Genomic DNA, 23,962 nt, shown 5'->3' with positions numbered 1-23,962 from the left:
TCCTTCTTCTGCTTCTTCTTCTACACCCTCCAGACTTCACCTTCTCCTTCTCCTACTTCTGCTTCTTCTTCTTCACCATCCAGACTTCAACTTCTCCTTCTCCTTCTTCTGCTTCTTCTTCTTCACCATCCAGACTTCATCTTCTCCTTCTCCTTCTTCTGCTTCTTCTTCTTCACCCTCAGGACTTCAACTTCAACTTCTCCTTCTTCTGATTTTACTTCTTCACCCTCCAGACTTAATCTTCTCCTTTTACTTCTACTGCTTCTTCTTCTCTACCCTCCAGACTTCACCTTCTCCTTCTCCATCTTCTGCTTCTTCTTCACCCTCCAGACTTCACGTTCTGCTTCTCCTTCTTCTGCTTCTTCTTCTTCACCCTCCAGACTGCACCTTCTCCTTCTCCTTCTTCTGCAGCGTCTTCACTCTCCAGACTTCAACTTCTCCTTCTCCTTCTCCTGCTTCTTCTTCTTCATCCTCCAGACTGCACCTTCTCCTTCTCCATCTTCTGCTTCTTCTTCTTCACCCTCTGGGCTTCATCTTCTCCTTCTCCTTCTCCTGCTTCTTCTTCACCCTCCAGACTTCACCTTCTCCTTTTCCTTCTTCTGCTTCTTCTTCACCCTCCGGACTTCACCTTCTCCTTCTCCTTCTTCTGCTTCTCCTTCGTCACCCTCCAGAGTTTACCTTCTCCTTGTACTTCTTCTGCTTCTTCTTATTCACCCTCCAGACTTCACCTTCTCCTTCTTCTGCTTCTTCTTCTTCACCCTCCAGACTTCACCTTCTCCTTCTCCCTCTTGTGCTTCTTCTTCTTCTTCACCCTCCAGAATTCACCTTCTCCTTCTCCATCGTCTGCTTCTTCTTCTTCACCCCCCAGACTTCACCTTCTCCTTCTCCTTCTTCTGCTTCTTCTTCTTCACCCTTCAGACTTCACCTTCTCCTTCTCCTTCTTCTGCTTCTTCTTCTACACCCGCCAGACTTCACGGTCTTCTTCTCCTTCCTCTGCTTCTTCTTCTTCAGCCTCCAGACTTCACATTCTCCTTCTCCTTCTTCTGCTTCTTCTTCTTCACCCTCCAGACTTCACCTTCTCCTTCTCCTTCTTCTGCTTCTTCTTCTTCACCCTCCCGACTTCACCTTCTGCTTCTCCTTCTCCTGCTTCTTCTTCTTCACCCTCCAGACTTCAACTTCAACTTCTCCTTCTTCTGATTCTTCTTCTTCACCCTCCAGACTTCACCTTCTCCTTTTCCTTCTTCTGCTTCTTCTTCTTCACCCTCCAAACTTCACATTCTCCTTCTCCTTCTTCTGCTTCTTCTTCTTCACCCTTCAGACTTCACCTTCTCCTTCTCCTTCTTCTTCTTCTTCTACACCCTCCAGACTTCACGGTCTTCTTCTCCTTCCTCTGCTTCTTCTTCTTCACCCTCCAGACTTCACATTCTCCTTCTCCTTCTTCTGCTTCTTCTTCTTCACCCTCCAGACTTCACCTTCTCCTTCTCCTTCTTCTGCTTCTTCTTCTTCACCCTCCCGACTTCACCTCCTGTTTCTCCTTCTCCTGCTTCTTCTTCTTCACCCTCCAGACTTCAACTTCAACTTCTCCTTCTTCTGATTCTTCTTCTTCACCCTCCAGACTTCACCTTCTCCTTTTCCTTCTTCTGCTTCTTCTTCACCCTCCAAACTTCACATTCTCCTTCTCCTTCTTCTGCTTCTTCTTCTTCAACCTCCAGACTTCACCTTCTCCTTCTCCTTCTTCTGCTTCTTCTTCTTCACCCTCCAGACTTCACCCTCTCCTTCTCCTGCTTCTTCTTCTTCACCCTCCAGACTTCACCGTCTCCTATTCCTTCTTCTGCTTCTTCTTCACCCACCAGACTTCACCTTCTCCTTCTCCTTCTTCTGCTTCTTCTTCTTCACCCACCAGACTTCACTTTCTGCTTCTCCTTCTGCTGCTACTTCTTCTTCACCCTCCAGACTTCACCTTCTCCTTCTTCTGCTTCTTCTTCTTCACCCTCCAGACTTCACCTTCTCCTTCGTCTGCTTCTTCTTCTTCACCCTCCAGACTTCACCTTCACCTTCTCCATCTTCTGCTTCTTCTTCTTCACCTTCCAGACTTCACCTTCCCCTTCTCCTTCTTCTGCATCTTCTTCTTCTTCACCCTCCAGACTTCTCCTTCTCCTTCCTCTGCTTCTTCTTCTTCACCCTCCAGACTTCACCTTCTCCTTCTCCATCTTCTGCTTCTTCTTCTTAACCTTCCAGACTTCACCTTCCCCTTCTCCTTCTTCTGCATCTTCTTCTTCTTCACTCTCCAGACTTCTCCTTCTTCTGCTTCTTAATCTTCACCTTCTAGACTTCATCTTCAACTTTTCCTTCTTCAGCTTCTTCTTCTTCCCCTTCCAGACTTCACCTTCTTCTTCTCCTCCTTCTGCATCTTCTTCTTCTTCACCATCCAGACTTCTCCTTCTCCTTCTTCTGCTTCTTCTTCTTCACCCTCCAGACTTCACCTTCTCCTTCTCCTTCTTCTGCTTCTTCTTCACACTCCAGACTTCACTTTCTCCATCTCCTTCTTCTGCTTCTTCTTCTTCACCCTCTAGACTTCATCTTCAACTTCTCCTTCTTCCGCTTCTTCTTCTTCACCCTCCAGACTTCATCTTCTCCTTCTCCTTCTTCTGCTTCTTCTTCTGCACCGTCCAGACTTCAACTTCAACTTCTCCTTCTTCTGCTTCTTCTGCTTCTTCTTCACCATCCAGATTTCACCTTCTCCTTCTCCTTCTTCTGCTTCTTCTTCACACTCCAGACTTCACTTTCTCCATCTCCTTCTTCTGCTTCTTCTTCTTCACCCTCTAGACTTCATCTTCAACTTCTCCTTCTTCCGCTTCTTCTTCTCCACCCTCCAGACTTCACCTTCTCCTTCTCCTTCTTCTGCTTCTTCTTCTACACCCTCCAGACTTCACCTTCTCCTTCTCCTACTTCTGCTTCTTCTTCTTCACCATCCAGACTTCAACTTCTCCTTCTCCTTCTTCTGCTTCTTCTTCTTCACCATCCAGACTTCATCTTCTCCTTCTCCTTCTTCTGCTTCTTCTTCTTCACCCTCAGGACTTCAACTTCAACTTCTCCTTCTTCTGATTTTACTTCTTCACCCTCCAGACTTCATCTTCTCCTTTTACTTCTACTGCTTCTTCTTCTCTACCCTCCAGACTTCACCTTCTCCTTCTCCATCTTCTGCTTCTTCTTCACCCTCCAGACTTCACGTTCTGCTTCTCCTTCTTCTGCTTCTTCTTCTTCACCCTCCAGACTGCACCTTCTCCTTCTCCTTCTTCTGCAGCGTCTTCACTCTCCAGACTTCAACTTCTCCTTCTCCTTCTCCTGCTTCTTCTTCTTCATCCTCCAGACTGCACCTTCTCCTTCTCCATCTTCTGCTTCTTCTTCTTCACCCTCTGGGCTTCATCTTCTCCTTCTCCTTCTCCTGCTTCTTCTTCACCCTCCAGACTTCACCTTCTCCTTTTCCTTCTTCTGCTTCTTCTTCACCCTCCGGACTTCACCTTCTCCTTCTCCTTCTTCTGCTTCTCCTTCGTCACCCTCCAGAGTTTACCTTCTCCTTGTACTTCTTCTGCTTCTTCTTATTCACCCTCCAGACTTCACCTTCTCCTTCTTCTGCTTCTTCTTCTTCACCCTCCAGACTTCACCTTCTCCTTCTCCCTCTTGTGCTTCTTCTTCTTCTTCACCCTCCAGAATTCACCTTCTCCTTCTCCATCGTCTGCTTCTTCTTCTTCACCCCCCAGACTTCACCTTCTCCTTCTCCTTCTTCTGCTTCTTCTTCTTCACCCTTCAGACTTCACCTTCTCCTTCTCCTTCTTCTGCTTCTTCTTCTACACCCGCCAGACTTCACGGTCTTCTTCTCCTTCCTCTGCTTCTTCTTCTTCAGCCCCCAGACTTCACATTCTCCTTCTCCTTCTTCTGCTTCTTCTTCTTCACCCTCCAGACTTCACCTCCTCCTTCTCCTTCTTCTGCTTCTTCTTCTTCACCCTCCCGACTTCACCTTCTGCTTCTCCTTCTCCTGCTTCTTCTTCTTCACCCTCCAGACTTCAACTTCAACTTCTCCTTCTTCTGATTCTTCTTCTTCACCCTCCAGACTTCACCTTCTCCTTTTCCTTCTTCTGCTTCTTCTTCTTCACCCTCCAAACTTCACATTCTCCTTCTCCTTCTTCTGCTTCTTCTTCTTCACCCTTCAGACTTCACCTTCTCCTTCTCCTTCTTCTTCTTCTTCTACACCCTCCAGACTTCACGGTCTTCTTCTCCTTCCTCTGCTTCTTCTTCTTCACCCTCCAGACTTCACATTCTCCTTCTCCTTCTTCTGCTTCTTCTTCTTCACCCTCCAGACTTCACCTTCTCCTTCTCCTTCTTCTGCTTCTTCTTCTTCACCCTCCCGACTTCACCTCCTGTTTCTCCTTCTCCTGCTTCTTCTTCTTCACCCTCCAGACTTCAACTTCAACTTCTCCTTCTTCTGATTCTTCTTCTTCACCCTCCAGACTTCACCTTCTCCTTTTCCTTCTTCTGCTTCTTCTTCACCCTCCAAACTTCACATTCTCCTTCTCCTTCTTCTGCTTCTTCTTCTTCTCCCTCCAGACTTCACCTTCTCCTTCGCCATCTTCTGCTTCTTCTTCTTCACCCTCCAGACTTCACCTTCTCCTTCTCCATCTTCTGATTCTTCTCCTTCACCCTCCAGACTTCACCTTCTCCTTCTCCTTCTTCTGCTTCTTCTTTTTCACCCTCCAGACTTCACCATCTCCTTCTCCATCTTCTGCTTCTTCTTCTTCACCTTCCAGACTTCACCTTCCCCTTCTCCTTCTTCTGCATCTTCTTCTTCTTCACCCTCCAGACTTCTCCTTCTCCTTCCTCTGCTTCTTCTTCTTCACCCTCCAGACTTCACCTTCTCCTTCTCCTTCTTCTGCTTCTTGTTCTTCACCATCCAGACTTCATCTTCTCCTTCTCCTTCTTCTGCTTCTTCTTCTTCACCCTCCAGACTTCACCTTCTCCTTCTCCTTCTTCTGCTTCTTCTTCTTTACACTCCAGACTTCACCTTCTCCTTCTCCTTCTTCTGCTTCTTCTTCTTCACCCTCCAAACTTCACTATCTACTTCTCCTTCTTCTGCTTCTTCTTCTTCACCATCCAGATTTCACCTTCTCCTTCTCCTTCTTTTACGTCTACTTCACCCTCCAGACTTCACCTTCTCCTTCTCCGTCTTCTGCTTCTTCTTTTTCACCCTCCAGACTTCACCTTCTCCTTCTCCATCTTCTGCTTCTTCTTCTTCACCTTCCAGACTTCACCTTCCCCTTCTCCTTCTTCTGCATCTTCTTCTTCTTCACCCTCCAGACTTCTCCTTCTCCTTCCTCTGCTTCTTCTTCTTCACCCTCCAGACTTCACCTTCTCCTTCTCCATCTTCTGCTTCTTCTTCTTAACCTTCCAGACTTCACCTTCCCCTTCTCCTTCTTCTGCATCTTCTTCTTCTTCACTCTCCAGACTTCTCCTTCTTCTGCTTCTTAATCTTCACCTTCTAGACTTCATCTTCAACTTTTCCTTCTTCAGCTTCTTCTTCTTCCCCTTCCAGACTTCACCTTCTTCTTCTCCTCCTTCTGCATCTTCTTCTTCTTCACCATCCAGACTTCTCCTTCTCCTTCTTCTGCTTCTTCTTCTTCACCCTCCAGACTTCACCTTCTCCTTCTCCTTCTTCTGCTTCTTCTTCACACTCCAGACTTCACTTTCTCCATCTCCTTCTTCTGCTTCTTCTTCTTCACCCTCTAGACTTCATCTTCAACTTCTCCTTCTTCCGCTTCTTCTTCTTCACCCTCCAGACTTCATCTTCTCCTTCTCCTTCTTCTGCTTCTTCTTCTGCACCGTCCAGACTTCAACTTCAACTTCTCCTTCTTCTGCTTCTTCTGCTTCTTCTTCACCATCCAGATTTCACCTTCTCCTTCTCCTTCTTCTGCTTCTTCTTCACACTCCAGACTTCACTTTCTCCATCTCCTTCTTCTGCTTCTTCTTCTTCACCCTCTAGACTTCATCTTCAACTTCTTCTCCTTCTGCTTCTTCTTCTTCACCCTCTAGACTTCATCTTCAACTTCTCCTTCTTCCGCTTCTTCTTCTCCACCCTCCAGACTTCACCTTCTCCTTCTCCTTCTTCTGCTTCTTCTTCTACACCCTCCAGACTTCACCTTCTCCTTCTCCTACTTCTGCTTCTTCTTCTTCACCATCCAGACTTCAACTTCTCCTTCTCCTTCTTCTGCTTCTTCTTCTTCACCATCCAGACTTCATCTTCTCCTTCTCCTTCTTCTGCTTCTTCTTCTTCACCCTCAGGACTTCAACTTCAACTTCTCCTTCTTCTGATTTTACTTCTTCACCCTCCAGACTTCATCTTCTCCTTTTACTTCTACTGCTTCTTCTTCTCTACCCTCCAGACTTCACCTTCTCCTTCTCCATCTTCTGCTTCTTCTTCACCCTCCAGACTTCACGTTCTGCTTCTCCTTCTTCTGCTTCTTCTTCTTCACCCTCCAGACTGCACCTTCTCCTTCTCCTTCTTCTGCAGCGTCTTCACTCTCCAGACTTCAACTTCTCCTTCTCCTTCTCCTGCTTCTTCTTCTTCATCCTCCAGACTGCACCTTCTCCTTCTCCATCTTCTGCTTCTTCTTCTTCACCCTCTGGGCTTCATCTTCTCCTTCTCCTTCTCCTGCTTCTTCTTCACCCTCCAGACTTCACCTTCTCCTTTTCCTTCTTCTGCTTCTTCTTCACCCTCCGGACTTCACCTTCTCCTTCTCCTTCTTCTGCTTCTCCTTCGTCACCCTCCAGAGTTTACCTTCTCCTTGTACTTCTTCTGCTTCTTCTTATTCACCCTCCAGACTTCACCTTCTCCTTCTTCGGCTTCTTCTTCTTCACCCTCCAGACTTCACCTTCTCCTTCTCCCTCTTGTGCTTCTTCTTCTTCTTCACCCTCCAGAATTCACCTTCTCCTTCTCCATCGTCTGCTTCTTCTTCTTCACCCCCCAGACTTCACCTTCTCCTTCTCCTTCTTCTGCTTCTTCTTCTTCACCCTTCAGACTTCACCTTCTCCTTCTCCTTCTTCTGCTTCTTCTTCTACACCCGCCAGACTTCACGGTCTTCTTCTCCTTCCTCTGCTTCTTCTTCTTCAGCCTCCAGACTTCACATTCTCCTTCTCCTTCTTCTGCTTCTTCTTCTTCACCCTCCAGACTTCACCTTCTCCTTCTCCTTCTTCTGCTTCTTCTTCTTCACCCTCCCGACTTCACCTTCTGCTTCTCCTTCTCCTGCTTCTTCTTCTTCACCCTCCAGACTTCAACTTCAACTTCTCCTTCTTCTGATTCTTCTTCTTCACCCTCCAGACTTCACCTTCTCCTTTTCCTTCTTCTGCTTCTTCTTCTTCACCCTCCAAACTTCACATTCTCCTTCTCCTTCTTCTGCTTCTTCTTCTTCACCCTTCAGACTTCACCTTCTCCTTCTCCTTCTTCTTCTTCTTCTACACCCTCCAGACTTCACGGTCTTCTTCTCCTTCCTCTGCTTCTTCTTCTTCACCCTCCAGACTTCACATTCTCCTTCTCCTTCTTCTGCTTCTTCTTCTTCACCCTCCAGACTTCACCTTCTCCTTCTCCTTCTTCTGCTTCTTCTTCTTCACCCTCCCGACTTCACCTCCTGTTTCTCCTTCTCCTGCTTCTTCTTCTTCACCCTCCAGACTTCAACTTCAACTTCTCCTTCTTCTGATTCTTCTTCTTCACCCTCCAGACTTCACCTTCTCCTTTTCCTTCTTCTGCTTCTTCTTCACCCTCCAAACTTCACATTCTCCTTCTCCTTCTTCTGCTTCTTCTTCTTCAACCTCCAGACTTCACCTTCTCCTTCTCCTTCTTCTGCTTCTTCTTCTTCACCCTCCAGACTTCACCCTCTCCTTCTCCTGCTTCTTCTTCTTCACCCTCCAGACTTCAACTTCAACTTCTCCTTCTTCTGATTCTTCTTCTTCACCCTCCAGACTTCACCGTCTCCTATTCCTTCTTCTGCTTCTTCTTCACCCACCAGACTTCACCTTCTCCTTCTCCTTCTTCTGCTTCTTCTTCTTCACCCACCAGACTTCACTTTCTGCTTCTCCTTCTGCTGCTACTTCTTCTTCACCCTCCAGACTTCACCTTCTCCTTCTTCTGCTTCTTCTTCTTCACCCTCCAGACTTCACCTTCTCCTTCGTCTGCTTCTTCTTCTTCACCCTCCAGACTTCACCTTCACCTTCTCCATCTTCTGCTTCTTCTTCTTCACCTTCCAGACTTCACCTTCCCCTTCTCCTTCTTCTGCATCTTCTTCTTCTTCACCCTCCAGACTTCTCCTTCTCCTTCCTCTGCTTCTTCTTCTTCACCCTCCAGACTTCACCTTCTCCTTCTCCATCTTCTGCTTCTTCTTCTTAACCTTCCAGACTTCACCTTCCCCTTCTCCTTCTTCTGCATCTTCTTCTTCTTCACTCTCCAGACTTCTCCTTCTTCTGCTTCTTAATCTTCACCTTCTAGACTTCATCTTCAACTTTTCCTTCTTCAGCTTCTTCTTCTTCCCCTTCCAGACTTCACCTTCTTCTTCTCCTCCTTCTGCATCTTCTTCTTCTTCACCATCCAGACTTCTCCTTCTCCTTCTTCTGCTTCTTCTTCTTCACCATCCAGACTTCACCTTCTCCTTCTCCTTCTTCTGCTTCTTCTTCACACTCCAGACTTCACTTTCTCCATCTCCTTCTTCTGCTTCTTCTTCTTCACCCTCTAGACTTCATCTTCAACTTCTCCTTCTTCCGCTTCTTCTTCTTCACCCTCCAGACTTCATCTTCTCCTTCTCCTTCTTCTGCTTCTTCTTCTGCACCGTCCAGACTTCAACTTCAACTTCTCCTTCTTCTGCTTCTTCTGCTTCTTCTTCACCATCCAGATTTCACCTTCTCCTTCTCCTTCTTCTGCTTCTTCTTCACACTCCAGACTTCACTTTCTCCATCTCCTTCTTCTGCTTCTTCTTCTTCACCCTCTAGACTTCATCTTCAACTTCTCCTTCTTCCGCTTCTTCTTCTCCACCCTCCAGACTTCACCTTCTCCTTCTCCTTCTTCTGCTTCTTCTTCTACACCCTCCAGACTTCACCTTCTCCTACTGCTGCTTCTTCTTCTTCACCATCCAGACTTCACCTTCACCTTCTCCATCTTCTGCTTCTTCTTCTTCACCTTCCAGACTTCACCTTCCCCTTCTCCTTCTTCTGCATCTTCTTCTTCTTCACCCTCCAGACTTCTCCTTCTCCTTCCTCTGCTTCTTCTTCTTCACCCTCCAGACTTCACCTTCTCCTTCTCCATCTTCTGCTTCTTCTTCTTAACCTTCCAGACTTCACCTTCCCCTTCTCCTTCTTCTGCATCTTCTTCTTCTTCACTCTCCAGACTTCTCCTTCTTCTGCTTCTTAATCTTCACCTTCTAGACTTCATCTTCAACTTTTCCTTCTTCAGCTTCTTCTTCTTCCCCTTCCAGACTTCACCTTCTTCTTCTCCTCCTTCTGCATCTTCTTCTTCTTCACCATCCAGACTTCTCCTTCTCCTTCTTCTGCTTCTTCTTCTTCACCATCCAGACTTCACCTTCTCCTTCTCCTTCTTCTGCTTCTTCTTCACACTCCAGACTTCACTTTCTCCATCTCCTTCTTCTGCTTCTTCTTCTTCACCCTCTAGACTTCATCTTCAACTTCTCCTTCTTCCGCTTCTTCTTCTTCACCCTCCAGACTTCATCTTCTCCTTCTCCTTCTTCTGCTTCTTCTTCTGCACCGTCCAGACTTCAACTTCAACTTCTCCTTCTTCTGCTTCTTCTGCTTCTTCTTCACCATCCAGATTTCACCTTCTCCTTCTCCTTCTTCTGCTTCTTCTTCACACTCCAGACTTCACTTTCTCCATCTCCTTCTTCTGCTTCTTCTTCTTCACCCTCTAGACTTCATCTTCAACTTCTCCTTCTTCCGCTTCTTCTTCTCCACCCTCCAGACTTCACCTTCTCCTTCTCCTTCTTCTGCTTCTTCTTCTACACCCTCCAGACTTCACCTTCTCCTACTGCTGCTTCTTCTTCTTCACCATCCAGACTTCAACTTCTCCTTCTCCTTCTTCTGCTTCTTCTTCTTCACCATCCAGACTTCATCTTCTCCTTCTCCTTCTTCTGCTTCTTCTGCTTCACCCTCAGGACTTCAACTTCAACTTCTCCTTCTTCTGATTTTACTTCTTCACCCTCCAGACTTCATCTTCTCCTTTTACTTCTACTGCTTCTTCTTCTCTACCCTCCAGACTTCACCTTCTCCTTCTCCATCTTCTGCTTCTTCTTCACCCTCCAGACTTCACGTTCTGCTTCTCCTTCTTCTGCTTCTTCTTCTTCACCCTCCAGACTGCACCTTCTCCTTCTCCTTCTTCTGCAGCGTCTTCACTCTCCAGACTTCAACTTCTCCTTCTCCTTCTCCTGCTTCTTCTTCTTCATCCTCCAGACTGCACCTTCTCCTTCTCCATCTTCTGCTTCTTCTTCTTCACCCTCTGGGCTTCATCTTCTCCTTCTCCTTCTCCTGCTTCTTCTTCACCCTCCAGACTTCACCTTCTCCTTTTCCTTCTTCTGCTTCTTCTTCACCCTCCGGACTTCACCTTCTCCTTCTCCTTCTTCTGCTTCTCCTTCGTCACCCTCCAGAGTTTACCTTCTCCTTGTACTTCTTCTGCTTCTTCTTATTCACCCTCCAGACTTCACCTTCTCCTTCTTCTGCTTCTTCTTCTTCACCCTCCAGACTTCACCTTCTCCTTCTCCCTCTTGTGCTTCTTCTTCTTCTTCACCCTCCAGAATTCACCTTCTCCTTCTCCATCGTCTGCTTCTTCTTCTTCACCCCCCAGACTTCACCTTCTCCTTCTCCTTCTTCTGCTTCTTCTTCTTCACCCTTCAGACTTCACCTTCTCCTTCTCCTTCTTCTGCTTCTTCTTCTACACCCGCCAGACTTCACGGTCTTCTTCTCCTTCCTCTGCTTCTTCTTCTTCAGCCTCCAGACTTCACATTCTCCTTCTCCTTCTTCTGCTTCTTCTTCTTCACCCTCCAGACTTCACCTTCTCCTTCTCCTTCTTCTGCTTCTTCTTCTTCACCCTCCCGACTTCACCTTCTGCTTCTCCTTCTCCTGCTTCTTCTTCTTCACCCTCCAGACTTCAACTTCAACTTCTCCTTCTTCTGATTCTTCTTCTTCACCCTCCAGACTTCACCTTCTCCTTTTCCTTCTTCTGCTTCTTCTTCTTCACCCTCCGAACTTCACATTCTCCTTCTCCTTCTTCTGCTTCTTCTTCTTCACCCTTCAGACTTCACCTTCTCCTTCTCCTTCTTCTTCTTCTTCTACACCCTCCAGACTTCACGGTCTTCTTCTCCTTCCTCTGCTTCTTATTCTTCACCCTCCAGACTTCACATTCTCCTTCTCCTTCTTCTGCTTCTTCTTCTTCACCCTCCAGACTTCACCTTCTCCTTCTCCTTCTTCTGCTTCTTCTTCTTCACCCTCCCGACTTCACCTCCTGTTTCTCCTTCTCCTGCTTCTTCTTCTTCACCCTCCAGACTTCAACTTCAACTTCTCCTTCTTCTGATTCTTCTTCTTCACCCTCCAGACTTCACCTTCTCCTTTTCCTTCTTCTGCTTCTTCTTCACCCTCCAAACTTCACATTCTCCTTCTCCTTCTTCTGCTTCTTCTTCTTCAACCTCCAGACTTCACCTTCTCCTTCTCCTTCTTCTGCTTCTTCTTCTTCACCCTCCAGACTTCACCCTCTCCTTCTCCTGCTTCTTCTTCTTCACCCTCCAGACTTCAACTTCAACTTCTCCTTCTTCTGATTCTTCTTCTTCACCCTCCATACTTCACCATCTCCTATTCCTTCTTCTGCTTCTTCTTCACCCACCAGACTTCACCTTCTCCTTCTCCTTCTTCTGCTTCTTCTTCTTCACCCACCAGACTTCACTTTCTGCTTCTCCTTCTGCTGCTACTTCTTCTTCACCCTCCAGACTTCACCTTCTCCTTCTTCTGCTTCTTCTTCTTCACCCTCCAGACTTCACCTTCTCCTTCGTCTGCTTCTTCTTCTTCACCCTCCAGACTTCACCTTCACCTTCTCCATCTTCTGCTTCTTCTTCTTCACCCTTCAGACTTCACCTTCTCCTTCTCCTTCTTCTGCTTCTTCTTTTTCACCCTCCAGACTTCACCTTCTCCTTCTCCACCTTCTGCTTCTTCTTCTTCACCCTCCAGACTTCACCTTCTCCTACTCCTTCTTCTGCTTCTTCTTCTGCACCCTCCAGACTTCACCATCTCTTTCTCCTTCTGCTGCTTCTTCTTCTTCACCCTCCAGACTTCAACTTCTCCTTCTCCTTCTTCTGCTTCTTCTTCTACACCTTCCAGACTTCACCTTCTCCTTCTCCTACTTCTGCTTCTTCTTCTTCACCATCCAGACTTCAACTTCTCCTTCTCCTTCTTCTGCTTCTTCTTCTTCACCATCCAGACTTCAACTTCAACTTCTCCTTCTTCTGATTCTACTTCTTCACCCTCCAGACTTCATCTTCTCCTTCTACTTCTACTGCTTCTTCTTCTCTACCCTCCAGACTTCACCTTCTCCTTCTCCATCTTCTGCTTCTTCTTCTTCACCCTCCAGACTTCACGTTCTGCTTCTCCTTCTTCTGCTTCTTCTTCTTCACCCTCCAGACTTCACCTTCTCCTTCTCCTTCTTCTGCTTCTTCTTCACTCTCCAGACTTCACCTTCTCCTTCTCCTTCTTCTGCTTCTTCTTCTTCACCATCCAGGCTTCACCTTCTCCTTCTCCTTCTCCTGCTTCTTCTTCTTCATCCTCCAGACTTCACCTTCTCCTTCTCCATCATCTGCTTCTTCTTCTTCACCCTCTGGGCTTCATCTTCTCCTTCTCCTTCTCCTGCTTCTTCTTCACCCTCCAGACTTCACCTTCTCCTTTTCCTTCTTCTGCTTCTTCTTCTTCACCCTCCGGACTTCACCTTCTCCTTCTACCTTTTCTGCTTCTCCTTCATCACCATCCACAGTTCACCTTCTCCTTCTACTTCTTCTGCTTCTTCTTCTTCACCCTCCAGACTTCACCTTCTCCTTCTTCTGCTTCTTCTTCTTCACCCTCCAGACTTCACCTTCTCCTTCTCCCTCTTGTGCTTCTTCTTCTTCTTCACCCTCCAGAATTCACCTTCTCCTTCTCCATCGTCTGCTTCTTCTTCTTCACCCTCCAGACTTCACCTTCTCCTTCTCCTTCTTCTGCTTCTTCTTCTTCACCCTTCAGACTTCACCTTCTCCTTCTCCTTCTTCTGCTTCTTCTTCTACACCCTCCAGTCTTCAAGGTCTTCTTCTCCTTCCTCTGCTTCTTCTTCTTCACCCTCCAGACTTCACCTTCTCCTTCTCCTTCTTCTGCTTATTCTTCTTCACACTCCAGACTTCACCTTCTCCTTCTCCTTCTTCTGCTTCTTCTTCTTCCCCCTCCAGATTTCGCCTTCTCATTCTCGTTCTTCTGCCACTTCTTCAGCCACCAGACTTCACTTCTCCTTCTCCTTCTTCTGCTTCTTCTTCTTCACCCACCAGACTTCACTTTCTGCTTCTCCTTCTGCTGCTTCTTCTTCTTCACCCTCCAGACTTCACCTTCTCCTTCTTCTGCTTTTTCTTCTTCACCCTCCAGACTTCACCTTCTCCTTCTCCATCTTCTGCTTCTTCTTCTGCACCCTCCAGACTTCACCATCTCTTTCTCCTTCTGATGCTTCTTCTTCTTCACCCTCCAGACTTCACCTTCTCCTTCTCCTTCTGCTGCTTCTTCTTCTACACCCTCCAGACTTCACCTTCTCGTTCTCCTACTTCTGCTTCATCTTAATCACCATCCAGACTTCACCTTCTCCTTGTCCTTCTTCTGCTTCTTCTTCTTCACCCTCCAGACTTCATCTTCTCCTTCTCCTTCTACGGCTTCTTCTCTACCCTCCAGACTTCACCTTCTCCTTCTCCATCTTCTGCTTCATCTTCTTCACCCTCCAGACTTCACTTTCTGCTTCTCCTTCTTCTGCTTCTTCTTCTTCACCCTCCAGACTTCATCTTCTCATTCTCCTTCTTCTGCTTCTTCTTGTCCACCCTCCAGATGTCACCTTCTCCTTCTCCTTCTTCTGCTTCTTCTTCACCCACCAGACTTCACCTTCTGCTTCTCCTTCGTCTGCTTCTTCTTCTTCACCCTCCAGACTTCAACTTCTCCTTCTTCTGCTTCTTCTTCACCCACCAGACTTCACCTTCTGCTTCTCCTTCGTCTGCTTCTTCTTCTTCACCCTCCAGACTTCAACTTCTCCTTCTTCTGCTTCTTCTTCACCCTCCAGACTTCTCCTTCTCCTTCTTCTGCTTCTTCTTCTTCACCCTCCAGACTTCACCTGCTCCTTCTCCTTCTGCTGCTTCTACTTCATCCCACTCCAGAGTTCACTTTCTCCATCTCCTTCTTCTGCTTCTTCTTCTTCACCTTCTAGACTTCATCTTCAACTTCTCCTTCTTCAGCTTCTTCCTCTTCCCCTTCCAGACTTCACCTTCTCCTTCTCCATCTTCTGCTTCATCTTCTTCACCCTCCAGACTTCACTTTCTGCTTCTCCTTCTTCTGCTTCTTCTTCTTCACCCTCCAGACTTCATCTTCTCATTCTCCTTCTTCTGCTTCTTCTTGTCCACCCTCCAGACGTCACCTTCTCCTTCTCCTTCTTCTGCTTCTTCTTCACCCACCAGACTTCACCTTCTGCTTCTCCTTCGTCTGCTTCTTCTTCTTCACCCTCCAGACTTCAACTTCTCCTTCTTCTGCTTCTTCTTCACCCACCAGACTTCACCTTCTGCTTCTCCTTCGTCTGCTTCTTCTTCTTCACCCTCCAGACTTCAACTTCTCCTTCTTCTGCTTCTTCTTCACCCTCCAGACTTCTCCTTCTCCTTCTTCTGCTTCTTCTTCTTCACCCTCCAGACTTCACCTGCTCCTTCTCCTTCTGCTGCTTCTTCTTCTTCACCCTCCAGACTTAACCTTCTTCTTCTCCTTCTTCTGCTTCTTCTTCTTCACCATCCAGTCTTCACCTTCTCCTTCTCCGACTTCTGCTTCTTCTTCTTCACCCTCAGGACTTCACCCTCTCCTTCTCCTTCTTCTGCTTCTTCTTCTTCACCCTCCAGACTTCACCTTCTCCATCTTCTTCTTCTGCTTCTTGTTCTTCACTCTCCAGACTTCACCTTCTCCTTCTCCGTCTTCTGCTTCTTCTTCTTCACCCTCCAGACTTCACCTTCTCCTTCTCCTTCTTCTGCTTCTTCTTCTTCACACTCCAGACTTAACCTTCTCCTTCTCCTTCTTCTGCTTCTTCTTCACCCTCCAAACTTCACTATCTACTTCTCCTTCTTCTGCTTCTTATTCTTCACCCTCCAGACTTCACCTTCTCCTTCTTCTGCTTCTTCTTCTTCACCATCCAGATTTCACCTTCTCCTTCTCCTTCTTTTACGTCTACTTCACCCTCCAGACTTCACCTTCTCCTTCTCCGTCTTCTGCTTCTTCTTCTCCACCCTCTAGACTTCACCTTCTCCTTCTTCTGCTTCTTCTTCTTCACCCTCCAGGCTTCACCTTCTACTTCTTCTCCTTCTGCTTCTTCTTCCTCAGCCTCCAGACTTCATCGTCTCCTTCTCCTTCTTCTGCTTCTTCTTCGTCACACTCCAGACTTCACCTTCTCCTTCTCATTCTTCTGCTTCTTCTTCTTCACCCTCCAGACTTCACCTTCTCCTTCTCCTTCTTCTGCTTCTTCTTCAACATCCATACTTCACCTTCTCCTTGTCCTTCTTCTGCTTCTTCTTCTTCACCCACCAGACTTCACCTTCTCCTTCTCCTTCTTCTGCTTCTTCTGCTTCACCCTCCAGGCTTCACCTTCTCCTTCTCCTTCTTCTGCTTCTTCTTCTTCTCCCTCCAGACTTCACCTTCTCCTTCGCCATCTTGTGCTTCTTCTTCTTCACCCTCCAGACTTCACCTTCTCCTTCTCCATCTTCTGATTCTTCTCCTTCACCCTCCAGACTTCACCTTCTCCTTCTCCTTCTTCTGCTTCTTCTTTTTCACCCTCCAGACTTCACCTTCTCCTTCTCCATCTTCTGCTTCTTCTTCTTCACCTTCCAGACTTCACCTTCCCCTTCTCCTTCTTCTGCATCTTCTTCTTCTTCACCCTCCAGACTTCTCCTTCTCCTTCCTCTGCTTCTTCTTCTTCACCCTCCAGACTTCACCTTCTCCTTCTCCGTCTTCTGCTTCTTCTTCTTAACCTTCCAGACTTCACCTTCCCCTTCTCCTTCTTCTGCATCTTCTTCTTCTTCACCCTCCAGACTTCTCCTTCTCCTTCTTCTGCTTCTTCTTCACCTTCTAGACTTCATCTTCAACTTCTCCTTCTTCAACTTCTTCTTCTTCCCCTTCCAGAATTCACCTTCTCCTTCTCCTCCTTCTGCATCTTCTTCTTCTTCACCATCCAGACTTCTCCTTCTCCTTCTTCTGCTTCTTCTTCTTCACCCTCCAGACTTCACCTTCTCCTTCTCCTTCTTCTGCTTCTTCTTCACATTCCAGACTTCACGTTCTCCATCTCCTTCTTCTGCTTCTTCTTCTTCACCCTCTAGACTTCATCTTCAACTTCTTTTTCTTCCGCTTCTTCTTCTTCACCCTCCAGACTTCATCTTCTCCTTCTCCTTCTTCTGCTTCTTCTTCTGCACCGTCCAGACTTCAACTTCAACTTCTCCTTCCTCTGCTTCTTCTGCTTCTTCTTCTTCACCATCCAGATTTCACCTTCTCCTTCTCCTTCTTTTACGTCTACTTCACCCTCCAGACTTCACCTTCTCCTTCTCCGTCTTCTGCTTCTTCTTCTCCACCCTCCAGACTTCACCTTCTCCTTCTCCTTCTTCTGCTTCTTCTTCTTCACCCTCCAGACTTCACCTTCTACTTCTTCTCCTTCTGCTTCTTCTTCTGCGCTCTCCAGACTTCACCACCTCTTTCTCCTTCTGCTGCTTCTTCTTCTTCACCCTCCAGACTTCACCTTCTCCTTCTCCTTCTTCTGCTTCTTCTTCTACACCCTCCAGACTTCACCTTCTCCTTCTCCTACTTCTGCTTCTTCTTCTTCACCATCCAGACTTCAACTTCTCCTTCTCCTCCTTCTGCTTCTTCTTCTTCACCATCCAGACTTCATCTTCTCCTTCTCCTTCTTCTGCTTCTTCTTCTTCACCCTCAAGACTTCAACTTCAACTTCTCCTTCTTCTGATTTTACTTCTTCACCCTCCAGACTTCATCTTCACCTTTTCCTTCTACTGCTTCTTCTTCTCTACCCTCCAGACTTCACCTTCTCCTTCTCCATCTTCTGCTTCTTCTTCTTCACCCTCCAGACTTCACGTTCTGCTTCTCCTTCTTCTGCTTCTTCTTCTTCACCCTCCAGACTTCACCTTCTCCTTCTCCTTCTTCTGCAGCTTCTTCACTCTCCAGACTTCAACTTCTCCTTCTCCTTCTTCTGCTTCTTCTTCTTCACCCTCCAGACTTCACCTTCTCCTTCTCCTTCTCCTGCTTCTTCTTCTTCATCCTCCAGACTTCACCTTCTCCTTCTCCTTCTTCTGCTTCTTCTTCTTCACCCTCCCGACTTCACCTTCTGCTTCTCCTTCTCCTGCTTCTTCTTCTTCACCATCCAGACTTCACCTTCTCCTTTTCCTTCTTCTGCTTCTTCTTCTTCACCCTCCAAACTTCACATTCTCCTTCTCCTGCTTCTTCTTCTTCACCCTCCAGACTTCACCTTCTCCTTCTCCTTCTTCTGCTTCTTCTTCTTCACCCTCCAGACTTCGCCTTCTCCTTCTCCTTCTCCTGCTTCTTCTTCTTCACCCTCCAGACTTCAACTTCAACTTCTCCTTCTTCTGATTCTTCTTCTTCACCCTCCAGACTTCACCGTCTCCTATTCCTTCTTCTGCTTCTTCTTCTTCACCATCCAGACTTCAACTTCAACTTCTCCTTCTTCTGATTCTACTTCTTCACCCTCCAGACTTCATCTTCTCCTTCTACTTCTACTGCTTCTTCTTCTCTACCCTCCAGACTTCACCTTCTCCTTCTCCATCTTCTGCTTCTTCTTCTTCACCCTCCAGACTTCACGTTCTGCTTCTCCTTCTTCTGCTTCTTCATCTTCACCCTCCAGACTTCACCTTCTCCTTCTCCTTCTTCTGCTTCTTCTTCACTCTCCAGACTTCACTTTCTCCTTCTCCTTCTTCTGCTTCTTCTTCTTCACCATCCAGGCTTCACCTTCTCCTTCTCCTTCTCCTGCTTCTTCTTCTTCATCCTCCAGACTTCACCTTCTCCTTCTCCATCTTCTGCTTCTTCTTCTTCACCCTCTGGGCTTCATCTTCTCCTTCTCCTTCTCCTGCTTCTTCTTCACCCTCCAGACTTCACCTTCTCCTTTTCCTTCTTCTGCTTCTTCTTCTTCACCCTCCGGACTTCACCTTCTCCTTCTACTTTTTCTGCTTCTCCTTCGTCACCATCCAGAGTTCACCTTCTCCTTCTACTTCTTCTGCTTCTTCTTCTTCACCCTCCAGACTTCACCTTCTCCTTCTCCCTCTTGTGCTTCTTCTTCTTCTTCACCCTCCAGAATTCACCTTCTCCTTCTCCATCGTCTGCTTCTTCTTCTTCACCCTCCAGACTTCACCTTCTCCTTCTCCTTCTTCTGCTTCTTCTTCTTCACCCTTCAGACTTCACCTTCTCCTTCTTCTGCTTCTTCTTCTACACCCTCCAGTCTTCAAGGTCTTCTTCTCCTTCCTCTGCTTCTTCTTCTTCACCCTCCAGACTTCACCTTCTCCTTCTCCTTCTTCTGCTTATTCTTCTTCACACTCCAGACTTCACCTTCTCCTTCTCCTTCTTCTGCTTCTTCTTCTTCCCCCTCCAGATTTCACCTTCTCGTTCTCGTTCTTCTGCCTCTTCTTCAGCCGCCAGACTTCACTTCTCCTTCTCCTTCTTCTGCTTCTTCTTCTTCACCCACCAGACTTCACTTTCTGCTTCTCCTTCTGCTGCTTCTTCTTCTTCACCCTCCAGACTTCAACTTCTCCTTCTTCTGCTTTTTCTTCTTCGCCCTCCAGACTTCACCTTCTCCTTCTCCATCTTCTGCTTCTTCTTCTGCACCCTCCAGACTTCACCATCTCTTTCTCCTTCTGATGCTTCTTCTTCTTCACCCTCCAGACTTCACCTTCTCCTTCTCCTTCTTCTGCGTCTTCTTCACACTCCAGACTTCACTTTCTCCATCTCCTTCTTCTGCTTCTTCTTCTTCACCCTCTAGACTTCATCTTCAACTTCTCCTTCTTCCGCTTCTTCTTCTTCACCCTCCAGACTTCATCTTCTCCTTCTCCTTCTTCTGCTTCTTCTTCTGCACCGTCCAGACTTCAACTTCAACTTCTCCTTCTTCTGCTTCTTCTGCTTCTTCTTCACCATCCAGATTTCACCTTCTCCTTCTCCTTCTTCTGCTTCTTCTTCACACTCCAGACTTCACTTTCTCCATCTCCTTCTTCTGCTTCTTCTTCTTCACCCTCTAGACTTCATCTTCAACTTCTCCTTCTTCCGCTTCTTCTTCTCCACCCTCCAGACTTCACCTTCTCCTTCTCCTTCTTCTGCTTCTTCTTCTACACCCTCCAGACTTCACCTTCTCCTTCTCCTACTTCTGCTTCTTCTTCTTCACCATCCAGACTTCAACTTCTCCTTCTCCTTCTTCTGCTTCTTCTTCTTCACCATCCAGACTTCATCTTCTCCTTCTCCTTCTTCTGCTTCTTCTTCTTCACCCTCAGGACTTCAAATTCAACTTCTCCTTCTTCTGATTTTACTTCTTCACCCTCCAGACTTCATCTTCTCCTTTTACTTCTACTGCTTCTTCTTCTCTACCCTCCAGACTTCACCTTCTCCTTCTCCATCTTCTGCTTCTTCTTCACCCTCCAGACTTCACGTTCTGCTTCTCCTTCTTCTGCTTCTTCTTCTTCACCCTCCAGACTTCACCTTCTCCTTCTCCTTCTTCTGCAGCTTCTTCACTCTCCAGACTTCAACTTCTCCTTCTCCTTCTCCTGCTTCTTCTTCTTCACCCTCTGGGCTTCATCTTCTCCTTCTCCTTCTCCTGCTTCTTCTTCACCCTCCAGACTTCACCTTCTCCTTTTCCTTCTTCTGCTTCTTCTTCTTCACCCTCCGGACTTCACCTTCTCCTTCTACTTTTTCTGCTTCTCCTTCGTCACCATCCAGAGTTCACCTTCTCCTTCTACTTCTTCTGCTTCTTCTTCTTCACCCTCCAGACTTCACCTTCTCCTTCTTCTGCTTCTTCTTCTTCACCCTCCAGACTTCACCTTCTCCTTCTCCCTCTTGTGCTTCTTCTTCTTCTTCACCCTACAGAATTCACCTTCTCCTTCTCCATCGTCTGCTTCTTCTTCTTCACCCTCCAGACTTCACCTTCTCCTTCTCCTTCTTCTGCTTCTTCTTCTTCACCCTTCAGACATCACCTTCTCCTTCTTCTGCTTCTTCTTCTACACCCTCCAGTCTTCAAGGTCTTCTTCTCCTTCCTCTGCTTCTTCTTCTTCACCCTCCAGACTTCACCTTCTCCTTCTCCTTCTTCTGCTTATTCTTCTTCACACTCCAGACTTCACCTTCTCCTTCTCCTTCTTCTGCTTCTTCTTCTTCCCCCTCCAGATTTCACCTTCACGTTCTCGTTCTTCTGCCTCTTCTTCAGCCGCCAGACTTCACTTCTCCTTCTCCTTCTTCTGCTTCTTCTTCACCCACCAGACTTCACTTTCTGCTTCTCCTTCTGCTGCTTCTTCTTCTTCACCCTCCAGACTTCAACTTCTCCTTCTTCTGCTTTTTCTTCTTCACCCTCCAGACTTCACCTTCTCCTTCTCCATCTTCTGCTTCTTCTTCTGCACCCTCCAGACTTCACCATCTCTTTCTCCTTCTGATGCTTCTTCTTCTTCACCCTCCAGACTTCACCTTCTCCTTCTCCTTCTGCTGCTTCTTCTTCTACACCCTCCAGACTTCACCTTCTCGCTCTCCTACTTCTGCTTCATCTTCTTCACCATCCAGACTTCACCTTCTCCTTAACCTTCTTCTGCTTCTTCTTCTTCACCCTCCAGACTTCATTTCTCCTTCTCCTTCTACTGCTTCTTCTCTACCCTCCAGACTTCACCTTCTCCTTCTCCATCTTCTGCTTCATCTTCTTCACCCTCCAGACTTCACTTTCTGCTTCTCCTTCTTCTGCTTCTTCTTCACCCTCCAGACTTCACCTTCTGCTTCTCCTTCATCTGCTTCTTCTTCTTCACCCTCCAGACTTCAACTTCTCCTTCTTCTGCTTCTTCTTCACCCTCCAGTCTTCACCTGCTCCTTCTCCTTCTTCTGCTTCTTCTTCGCCCTCCAGACTTCACCTTCTCCTTCTCCTTCTTCTGCAGCTTCTTCACTCTCCAGACTTCAACTTCTCCTTCTCCTTCTCCTGCTCCTTCTTCTTCACCCTCTGGGCTTCATCTTCTCCTTCTCCTTCTCCTGCTTCTTCTTCACCCTCCAGACTTCACCTTCTCCTTTTCCTTCTTCTGCTTCTTCTTCTTCACCCTCCGGACTTCACCTTCTCCTTCTACTTTTTCTGCTTCTCCTTCGTCACCATCCAGAGTTCACCTTCTCCTTCTACTTCTTCTGCTTCTTCTTCTTCACCCTCCAGACTTCACCTTCTCCTTCTTCTGCTTCTTCTTCTTCACCCTCCAGACTTCACCTTCTCCTTCTCCCTCTTGTGCTTCTTCTTCTTCTTCACCCTACAGAATTCACCTTCTCCTTCTCCATCGTCTGCTTCTTCTTCTTCACCCTCCAGACTTCACCTTCTCCTTCTCCTTCTTCTGCTTCTTCTTCTTCACCCTTCAGACTTCACCTTCTCCTTCTTCTGCTTCTTCTTCTACACCCTCCAGTCTTCAAGGTCTTCTTCTCCTTCCTCTGCTTCTTCTTCTTCACCCTCCAGACTTCACCTTCTCCTTCTTCTGCTTATTCTTCTTCACACTCCAGACTTCACCTTCTCCTTCTCCTTCTTCTGCTTCTTCTTCTTCCCCCTCCAGATTTCACCTTCTCGTTCTCGTTCTTCTGCCTCTTCTTCAGCCGCCAGACTTCACTTCTCCTTCTCCTTCTTCTGCTTCTTCTTCTTCACCCACCAGACTTCACTTTCTGCTTCTCCTTCTGCTGCTTCTTCTTCTTCACCCTCCAGACTTCAACTTCTCCTTCTTCTGCTTTTTCTTCTTCACCCTCCAGACTTCACCTTCTCCTTCTCCATCTTCTGCTTCTTCTTCTGCACCCTCCAGACTTCACCATCTCTTTCTCCTTCTGATGCTTCTTCTTCTTCACCCTCCAGACTTCACCTTCTCCTTCTCCTTCTGCTGCTTCTTCTTCTACACCCTCCAGACTTCACCTTCTCGCTCTCCTACTTCTGCTTCATCTTCTTCACCATCCAGACTTCACCTTCTCCTTAACCTTCTTCTGCTTCTTCTTCTTCACCCTCCAGACTTCATTTCTCCTTCTCCTTCTACTGCTTCTTCTCTACCCTCCAGACTTCACCTTCTCCTTCTCCATCTTCTGCTTCATCTTCTTCACCCTCCAGACTTCACTTTCTGCTTCTCCTTCTTCTGCTTCTTCTTCACCCTCCAGACTTCACCTTCTGCTTCTCCTTCATCTGCTTCTTCTTCTTCACCCTCCAGACTTCAACTTCTCCTTCTTCTGCTTCTTCTTCACCCTCCAGTCTTCACCTGCTCCTTCTCCTTCTTCTGCTTCTTCTTCGCCCTCCAGACTTCACCTTCTCCTTCTGCTTCTTCTGCTTCTTCATCTTCGCCCTCCAAACTTCACCTTCTCCTTCTCCTTCTTCTGCTTCTTCTTCTTCACCCTCCAGACTTCACCTTCTCCTTCTCCTTCTCCTTCTTCTGCTTCTTCTTCTTCACCCTTCAGACTTCACCTTCTCCTTCTCCTTCTTCTGCTTCTTCTTCTACACCCTCCAGACATCACGTTCTTCTTCTCCTTCTTCTGCTTTTTCTTCTTCACCCTCCAGACTTCACATTCTCCTTCTCCTTTTTCTGCTTCTTCTTCTTCACACTCCAGACTTCACCTTCTCCTTCTCCTTCTTCTGCTTCTTCTTTTTACCCTCCAGACTTCAACTTCAACTTCTCCTTCTTCTGATTCTTCTTCTTCACCCTCCAGACTTCACCTTCTCCTTTTCCTTCTTCTGCTTCTTCTTCTTCACACTCCAGACTCCACCTTCTCCTTCTCCTTCTTCTGCTTCTTCTTCTTCCCCCTCCAGATTTCACCTTCTCCTTCTCCTTCTTCTGCCTCTTCTTCACCCACCAGACTTCTCTTTCTGCTTCTCCTTCTGCTGCTACTTCTTCTTCACCCTCCAGACTTCACCTTCTCCTTCTTCTGCTTCTTCATCTTCACCCTCCAGACTTCACCTTCTCCTTCGTCTGCTTCTTCTTCCTCACCCTCCAGACTTCACCTTCACCTTCTCCATCTTCTGCTTCTTCTTCTTCACCCTTCAGACTTCACCTTCTCCTTCTCCTTCTTCTGCTTCTTCTTTTTCACCCTCCGGACTTCACCTTCTCCTTCTCCACCTTCTGCTTCTTCTTCTTCACCCTCCAGACTTCTCCTTCTCCTACTCCTTCTTCTGCTTCTTCTTCTGCACCCTCCAGACTTCACCATCTCTTTCTCCTCCTGCTGCTTCTTCTTCACCCTCCAGACTTCACCTTCTCCTTCTCCTTCTTCTTCTACACTTTCCAGACTTCACCTTCTCCTTCTCCTACTTCTGCTTCTTCTTGTTCACCATCCAGACTTCATCTTCTCCTTCTCCTTCTTCTGCTTCTTCTTCTTCACCCTCCAGACTTCAACTTCAACTTCTCATTCTTCTGATTCTACTTCTTCACCCTCCAGACTTCATCTT

This window comes from Somniosus microcephalus, chromosome 33, assembly GCF_052327205.1.
Source record: "Somniosus microcephalus isolate GS21.2 chromosome 33, FLI_Smic_1.0, whole genome shotgun sequence".
In the NCBI taxonomy this organism is placed as follows: Eukaryota; Metazoa; Chordata; class Chondrichthyes; order Squaliformes; family Somniosidae; genus Somniosus; species Somniosus microcephalus.
This window is presented reverse-complemented; position numbering follows the sequence as displayed.